An 8826-nucleotide genomic window follows, 5' to 3' on the forward strand; every position below is an offset into this window, starting at 1 on the left:
TCATGATACCTTTAACAGATGAGCACAAAATTCTCCAGGCCACAGTCCTTTTATGCCTCACTCTCTGTCCCTGATGATTATTAATTCTGACTGCTGAGCATGGACGTTGAAATGGAAATAAGGTTAAGTTGTACTATTATATCACTTGATTATCCTCACAAAGCAGGAACTGTGAAATTTTTCATATTATGTGTTACCTCACCTCATCCTTTGTCAGTATTAGAACAGCACATGGTTAGAGTGCATGTTCCTATTTTGCTCATGTTGAGCAAGTATGTATCTTTATCCTACCACAAGCCACTAATGATATTCTTCCCCCTGTTGCCTTTTATTTTAAGTAGGTGGTTACAAGCTGCAATTGCAACTAAAAGCTAAGCTCTTTTGGACTGGAGGAGCACATTGGATACAGGCAAAAACTGAGTTTCAGCTTTGTGTTTCTAATGAAAATGCCCTTCATATGTGGAATGGACACCAGAAAAGGTCAGAGAGTGAAATACTAAGTGTTTTACAAATATAGACTGATTGCCCTGTCCAAACCATGTGTTTGAAAATCTCCTCCTGGCAGAGAATCTTCAATCAGGAAGGGAGAGCAGAGAAAGGAACATGAGGCAGGGCAGGGGGATCTGTAATCACTCTAACAAACTTCTGAGACATAGCCGAGTTTTCCTTCCATGTGTTTTATATATATATATATATATATATATATAGGCCCCAAAAGCATCTCCTTCTGCATTCTTGAATTTACCATATTATCCTGTCAAACTGAGTTATCCAGACAGAACTTCCTACCCTTTCCTTTCTTGCCTTATTTTTTCCTCCTGTCTTTGATGTGCTGTAAATCAGCACCATAGGAGAAAAATAAGCAACCTTTAGCTGAAACAGCAGGCTAAACAACTTCCACGTGGCCAAGCAGCACAGCAAAGCAATTAAACCTGCCCAACAGGCCATCTGTAGTCAAACTCCTCTTCCCTTAAGAGCCAAAGTACTCCCAGATTTAGTTCCTAATCCTACCTCTGAGTTGTGCAGATGGTTCCACAGCACCCACTCAAAACCCTTTGAAGTTACTATGAATCCAAACATCTGGGTAAACTCGCTGTCCCTGAATCTGCTGCAAGAATGAGGATGTGGCCAAAATCTCATGGAAGCTTGTGTTCTGCACTTGAGAAAACAAGCAGGATCTGCTTCTTTCCCACAAAACTAGTCATAACTGTCACAGCCATATTTTGGAACCACCAATTTGATCTCTGAGTCAGGGCAATTTCATACCACATAAGAAATTTTCATTCTGTTATCCTTTCAAATAAATTTGAAGCTATTTTTTCATTTTCACTCTACATCAGTAACCTGCACAGGGTTTGCACAAGGTTTGCACTTGAAATGAAAAATACTGCTTTTAAAATGACAAACACTGAACACAGGACATTTGTTATCACTAAAAAAAAACACTCTCTGTCTCTGGAGAAGCATAATTCATTCACTGATACATGCACCCACATTTTCTCCAGGGAGTTTCACAAATTCACATGCACTCCCAGCACTAAATTTTGCATTTCAATCTAGGCATTAGCTATAAAAGATGTGTAAAATCTTATGTAGTCAGACAGAAGCTGTTCCCTATTGGCTACATAATAAGCACCTTAGGTGGCTCCAAGGTATAAAATTATTCCAAAAGGGGTGTGGAAAAAATTACACTGCATAAATTGATTCCACATCCACCTGTTCCAGGTGCCAGCAAATATATTTTGTTAAAGCCATCTGGTTGTCTTAAAAGCTAACAGTTTTTGAAGACTGTGGCACAAACAATCTGGAAAATATACCAACTTTCAAAGCTACAAACCCTTTAACTGCAAATGGCTTAGAGATCATCTATGCAGGACTTAACTGGGCTGTTCTGCAGGACTGCAGGTGCTTAACTTCTAAGACAATCTGGCATCAGGGTACATCCTCCATAGCACTGAGGGTCCAAGGCTACTGGAGAATCCATTCTGCATCATCAGATGCTCACATGATATTCTCAATTATGGAATGGGTTTGCCTCATGGGTCTGAAGTTGTGATGAAGCTTTTGAGTGCAGCACAATATTTGGCAGAAATAAAACTTATGACAGAGGTTCTTCTCTGCAGGTGGCTATGTCCCGGCTGGTCACGTGTTGCTGCATCACGGATAAAGTCAAACTTTGAAACTGGCACTCTGCAATTTATTTAATTTGCAGCAACAGCCTAATAGGGAGTGTGTTATCTAGACTAACAAGCCCATAAGCATTTTGCCTGCTCACCAAAGGCACGAGGTCAGACACTGCTGCAGTTTGTGTTTATCAGGGTCTGGTTGTGCCGGGTGCTGTTTCCCGGAGACGCGTTAACAACAATGAGGAACATGCAGCACCTTGTAAGATCAAGCTCCTTCACAGCAGCTTCTGGGAAGAAAATATTCTGTGCTCTCTCCACAAATGACCCCTTTCTGAACACCAATGAAATTATACATATGATTTATAAACTCTACAGGTGTTGACAATTGATTTGGGGATTAAAACTAGTAATCAGCATGTTTACTTATTGTCTGATTTACAGCTCACTAAAAAGTAAATAAAGACACACCAGTCCTTAACCAGCACAGTGCTTTGGTACATGTTTAATTATAAGCACATGAATAGCCCTGCCACCAATTCAGAGTCATACTTTGTAACTTGGTAACATCCTTCACATGCAAATTACCTCCCCGAGTTATTACATTTAGAAACAAAACAAACCCACTTGGTTTGTAGATACATTTTTGACAACAGTAATATTTCTGGACTATTACTACTGATAAACTCATCTTCAGAAAATCACCTTGAGTGATTTTTTGTGGACCTTAAAAAATTGTGCTTTATATGAGTTCTGAAGCAGAGGTAACTTTGGGAGTCGCGGCGCTGTAGTCAAGGAGACCCTGCGTGCTGAAAGTCACAGTTGTGCAGTCAGAGCTCTGCTGCACTTCACTCACATGGCTTGAGCCTGGGGTAAGAAATAACGGCTGTCATGCAGTAAATTTTTTTTGGACAACAATGAGAACAGTGGGGAAATAAATACTGAGGTTAACTGTGCTTGAAGAATAATCTCCAGCAAGCAAAGCACTGTCCACACAGTTGCAGGCTCAAAGAGCTGAAAAAGTCTCACACTCAGCTCCCACTGAAACTAATGAAAATTGCCACCATGGACAGAGATGGGATGACTCCTGATACTGGGCACACTGGACAAGTCAGCAGTCTGAAAACAAGAGAAACAATCCCTACAATAAAACTGACACAGTGCCTTCAGTGAGCTGATTTTTGTTTCCTTAAGTAACAGAACAATAACAAAGAGCCATTGACTTGAATCTCAGCACAACAACGCTCGGACACAGCCCATGTCAAGGCACAGCAGGGAGAGTGCAATACACCACAGTTTGTCTTCTGGACTAAATCACAGGGATCCAACCCAAAATTGTGGCAGTTCACCTTCACAGTATTTGGTCTGTAAAAGGTAAGTCCATCACTTAAGACTGACTTTTTGATTTCAATGTGATTTGGTACTTACGCACAACGAACACTGATGAATTTTACCCCTAGAGAACCATTCTGAATTGTCTCCACCACTCTCTGCAGGTAATTAAATTTCCCTTTTTCAGTTTTATGCCAGAAATGATCTTGTGGGCATGATCTGCAGCAAGGAAAATCCAGTTGAAGACTTCACACTGGCACCTAAACTCTGAATCTCGGCACTACCCCAGCAGCAGAACACCTTCACATTACAGTGACTGACTTCCCCTCCTCAGCACGTCCCCTCTCTTGGGGCCAGTCTGCCCCTGCTCCTGCAGCTCTTGCCATGAAGGCAGTGAGCAGCACTTAGGAGACCTGACAAAGCTGGAGTCCAGCACGTGGCCTCCCAATGACAGACCCTCAGTAAAATTGCCCGTGGCTTCCAGTAAAAAATGAACTAAGAAATGCTAATCTAATAATGCAGGCATGTAGATAAATGAAAGGTGAAAAGGCTTTTAAATGCATTCTAAAACCAATATTTTATGAGATGGATCAATATATTTCTCTAGGCTGGAAACAAATGAGTTCTCAAAGAAAGTTAAATTTAGAGAAAAAAATGTTTGGTTTTCTTACTATGGAAAACAGTGGTGATAATTCCTTGAGGGCATTTGTACCAACACCACTCCAAAGCTAAGGCTTCACCATGTTTTCCCTAAAAACAGTACAGTAAAAACAAGGTAAGGTTACTACTGCCAGCCTACTACATGTGAACAAAACTAGCTTTGCAATCATACAGCATTGTCCTTAATTTCCAGTCGTTCAGCATATGGAAGTGATGCAACCACAAAGTAAAACAATTACAGCTTTGATCTTGCATCTTCTAGACAGTCAGTGAACCTCTCCGATGTCTTTACAAGGAATCACCTGAACACGGGCTACCGGATAAGACCCTGAATTCCCAGATCCCGGCTGATGGAGCCCGCAGCAGCCGGCGCTGGAGGCAGGGAGGCGGCAGCGGCAGCTCGCTCCCTGGCACTGTTGGATACTGCCCCCTTTCGCCGAACAGCCAGGCAACAGCCCCGGCTGCACTCCGAAACTTTGCCCGGCATCTATTTGTTTTCGGGAAGATATATTCATGCAGATGGTCTTATTTAACCCTAGTATGTCTGTTCGCATGATTATTTGTCCTGACTAAAATAGAAATCTATTGTTTGAGCCATGTTTAATGTCACAGAGCGCCTGCTTCCCAGGAACTTTCCCTCTTACGGGGCCCTATCGTGCCAGCCCAAGTCAAGCAGCACTTTTACAACAGACTACAAGGTAAGAAGAAGAGTTTATAGTCTGGGGGTATGTTCCCCCAGGTCAGCTGTCGGCCTGGGGAATAAAGGCCAATCACAGAGGATGACCAAAGCCATTCTGTCTGGGAACTTTTTAAATCTTACTGCAAAGCAACTAAAGTTCCATGGCACCACTTGCATCGAGCTTCTCTTGGGCTACCCACATTCCTGCTGAACCCATCCCCATGCCATTGTTTCCAGTCAATGTGAACTGATCAAGGCCAGTTTGCTAAAAGTCATTTTCTGCACAGAACCTCATCCCCCGCATCTCTCTGTTCAAGCCTTTTGTCCTCTGGGGTTGTGCTTTTTCACTTGCTGGAGTTTGCACATTTTCTCCTCCCTGGTTGCCCCAGCTTTTTGCAGGAAGGGAGAGAGGTCACAGAGGGCAGCCACTGCCAATTCCATCAGCCTAACAAACTGGGGGGGGGGGATGAACAAAGCAAATATCTATATTCTGAAGGGTGGGATCTCTCTCTCCCCCATGACTTCAGGATTAGTGAGTCCCTGGCAGCAGAGGACAAAAACTTGGCCTTTTTAATGAAACAATAAAGATAGAGAGAAAAACAGAACAACGTGCCTAGACTTCACTGAAAATGCAAGAAGCACAACATAAAACACAGAGATTCCCCACTATTGCCTAGTGCCGAGTCCCAATCCAATCGGAAAAGTTTTAGTGCAAAAGGAGAAAAAATGAAAGATAGGGATGATTCAAGTGTCTGCTTAAAAACTGAATCTGTTAAAAATCCAGCTAAATATCAGCAGGATTTTCCTTATCCACTGCCACTTTGTCTGCAGTTATGACCGGTTTTCTACATTGGGTGCTTACAAATAGGATGTATAATCACAACTCACTTTTCTGTTGAGTAGTTTGTTCCAGCTCCCCTCACTCCTCCTCCGCTCACCTGGGATCTCAAGCAGCAGTAAGAATCAAAGCCCATTACAACTTCTGGTTTAGTTGGTTTCTATTTTGTCCACAGTGCAGTCAGCCTGGGGTCTTAGCCTACCACTGAACACATCCAGAGGCAAAGACATCAAACCTCTTGCAGCTCAGACCATAATTTATGAACAGAAATGTTTTTTGTAATGAGAGGGAGCACTTGCACAACAAAATAAGGAACTTTACTATGGTGGTTCTTAACCAATATATCCATACATAAATAGTTTTAAGATAAAAGAAAAGGGAAAAAAAAAAAAGTAAACCTCAACTAAAACCAGATAAATAAATTAGGAAAAAAAACCCAAAAAACCCAAAAAAACCCCAACCAAACAACAAAACAGGACCTGGCATCTACTATGTTTGGAGACCTTTTTTTAAGGACAGGAAATTATCAAAGAGTCTAAACTGAGCCAACAGAGGACAGTGAACCTTTAGAACATAGATACTCCTAGATACTTAACGCTCCACCTAAAAGCCCATGAAGACACAGGTTCAGGACCGACCTGGCAAGCACACCTTTTGTTTGTTTCCTCTGAGGCATAACAGTAAGCGTGCTCCTGGGCAGCACCAGGAGCAGATGGTAGTGCTGGAAAATACAGCTCTCCAACTTTGGTGTGGGGGATATTTGAGCTGGATCTACAAAGGTTGTTTCTGGAAATCCTACCCCCCATATACTCCCCGTAAGTTTCTAACAATGCGCGGATCTAAGGAGCAGCACAAGGCTCTCGGCTTCCCTCTCCCTCTCCCCTTCGCTTTTGATCTCCATCTGGACGTGAGCTGAAATTTAATGGGCCACCCCTACCACAAAGACAAATTACCATCTGAAAAACAAAAATCATTGATATCCCTTCGTCTAGGCTATCTCCTTCCCACCACTGCACCCCTTCGCTCCCGCCACAGCCTCCCTCAGCGGGTTTAGGAAGAACTGGGAAGGTGGCGGAGAGGAGGAAAAAAAACCACCTCCACTGCCACCTCCGAGCTAGCGTGCTCTCCAGCGCTGCCGGACCGCGAACACAGCGACAAAAAACAAGCCCCTTAGGCTCCCCGGCGGGCAGGGGGACGGCGCGCCGAGCGCCGGGCACAAACACACCCCCACGCCCCGCAGGTTGCCCCCGGCCCCCATTACCGGGCGCTGCTCCGGGGGCGACGGAGACGCGCAGCAGCCCGGGGGTTCCCATCTCTCCGGATCCCCTCCCCAGCGCCGCCCGCTCCCCCCGACCCCGCCGAGTTGGGAAGTTTACGCGCCCCCGGCCCGTCCCGCCGTCCGCCCCCCGAGCCGCCGCCGCGCTGCGCTTACGGGGTGGCCGCGGGGCTCCCGGTGCGGGGCTCACCGGCACATCGCGCTCTGCAGCGGGGGCAGCCGCGGCGCGGCTGGGCTCGGCTCGGCTCGGCTCGGCTCGGCTCGGCGCGGCTGGGCTAGGCTCGGCTCGGGGCGAGCGGGGAGCGGAGCGGCGGCTCTGCCCAGCCCGGCGCTCAGGGAGTGCCGCCTCGGGCCATGCGAGCGGCGGCGGGCAGCGTCCCCGCGGTGCGGCCGGAGTTGGGACCGAAGTCCTCCCGGGCGCTCCGCTGTCTCTTCCAAGCGGCTCCTATCAGCACGGCTTCAACTCTTTCCATCGGAGACCGAGGGGAGGAGGAGAAGGAGGCGGAGGAGGAGGAGGTAGGGAAGGAGGAGGGAGCTAGGGGCTGGCAGCCCCAACTCGCACTGATGTCAACTAATATATTCAAAGTTCAACAGGGCATTTCTCTAGCAAGCGAATCGCCCTCGCCGCCCTCCCCGCTGGTCGCAGCCGGCCTCCCCGAGCCGGTGGGGGGTCCCGCGGAGCACAGCGGCACTTCCCGGCCGGAGCCTGCGGAGGGGGGCCGGCGGGGCTGGCCCCGAGAGCAGGGGGTCGGCGATGGGGGATGGCACACTTTTCAGGCGGGCAGGTTCAAGTGCCGCCGGTGTGGGGAGGGCTGAGGGTGGAGGTGAGGCACCAGACAAGAGCGAAAATAATCCACCGAGCGGCGGAGCGATGTTTGCGTTTAAATCCAGCCTCTTCCCTCCCCTGTGGAAGGGGCAGGGCCGGCTGCGTTGCTGTGGCTGTGATGGGAGAGGGGCGCGGGGAAGCGGCTGCGCGGGGGCTCGGAGCGGCGCCGGGGGGCTCCGGGCTCCCTTGCAGCCCCCGCGGACACGCCGCCCGGCCGGGGCTTGCACCGAGCGCGGAGCGGAGCGCGGTCCCCTGCCCTGACTGAGCCCCTCACTCGGGCCCGGGGCTGTGGCCACGTCTCCCCGATGTCCCCTTGTTTGCCGGAGGCTAATGGGGCCGGGATGAAGCCGGGGAGGGAAGCGGCAGTTTTCTGGCGCCGGAGAGCAGACAGCGGCGGAAAATCCGCGATGAGGAGAGAACGCGGCGCGGAGCGCACGGGAGAAGCAGCGCGGTCCCTCCGCGGCCCCAGCGCTGCCCGGGGGCCGCCCGCGGGGAATCGCTGCGAGGCCGGGGGGCTGCATCAGACGTGGCTTTGGGAAGGCTGATGCACAGCGCCCGAACGCCGTCAGCGACAACCGCATAAAGCCATAGGATGGACCCTGCTGATGGACAAGCAGCCCGGCAGTCAAAGGATAAAAACACATCTGGGCTGGTCTAGTGACATTTTAAAATCGCCAGATAAGAGCCTCAGTTATTTATCAGCTGAATCCCCAGATAGAACGGCCTGCACTGATGCCGTTGCATATGTATGTGTGCATACATAATGAGGCTGGGTTTTTTTTCCTTCTGTAAACTGATCCTGTCATTCATGTTGACAGTATGTTATAGCTATATAAAAACAGTGTAATTGTATGATGGCTCATCAGTGCTGTGACAGCCAATTGTGGCGGCAGTGGGTGTGCTCCCAATTCTCATCTCAGAGAAGTAACTGCATAGATCTGCTGAGATGATGATTATACAACATGTAATTGTTTGCCTGTTCATAATTTCTCAGTTCTTCCTTAACCAAGGAACTATATCACTACATCTGCTCAGGCAGTAATGTATTTTTTCATACCTTGAGTGAAGCAGTCAATATATTATTTATATGCA

The 8826-nt window shown here is 47.9% G+C and overlaps 1 protein-coding gene across 6 annotated transcripts in view; it reads right to left on the bottom strand.

The window, feature by feature from the left end:
- Nucleotides 1-7846, bottom strand: part of SEMA5B (semaphorin 5B) — a 265987-nt gene extending 258141 nt beyond the window's left edge. For 3 of the 6 annotated variants that reach the window (XM_064717686.1, XM_064717683.1, XM_064717684.1), the window contains exon 1: nt 7065-7843. The gene's annotated coding sequence lies outside the window, so the exon portion shown is untranslated. Of the gene's footprint in view, nt 1-7064 lie in introns of all 6 variants that reach the window. The other 3 variants (XM_064717685.1, XM_064717687.1, XM_064717688.1) reach the window with 3 other exon arrangements.
- Nucleotides 7847-8826: the final 980 nt, after the last annotated feature.

This window comes from Zonotrichia leucophrys, chromosome 7 (genome assembly GCF_028769735.1).
Source record: "Zonotrichia leucophrys gambelii isolate GWCS_2022_RI chromosome 7, RI_Zleu_2.0, whole genome shotgun sequence".
Lineage (NCBI taxonomy): Eukaryota > Metazoa > Chordata > Aves > Passeriformes > Passerellidae > Zonotrichia > Zonotrichia leucophrys.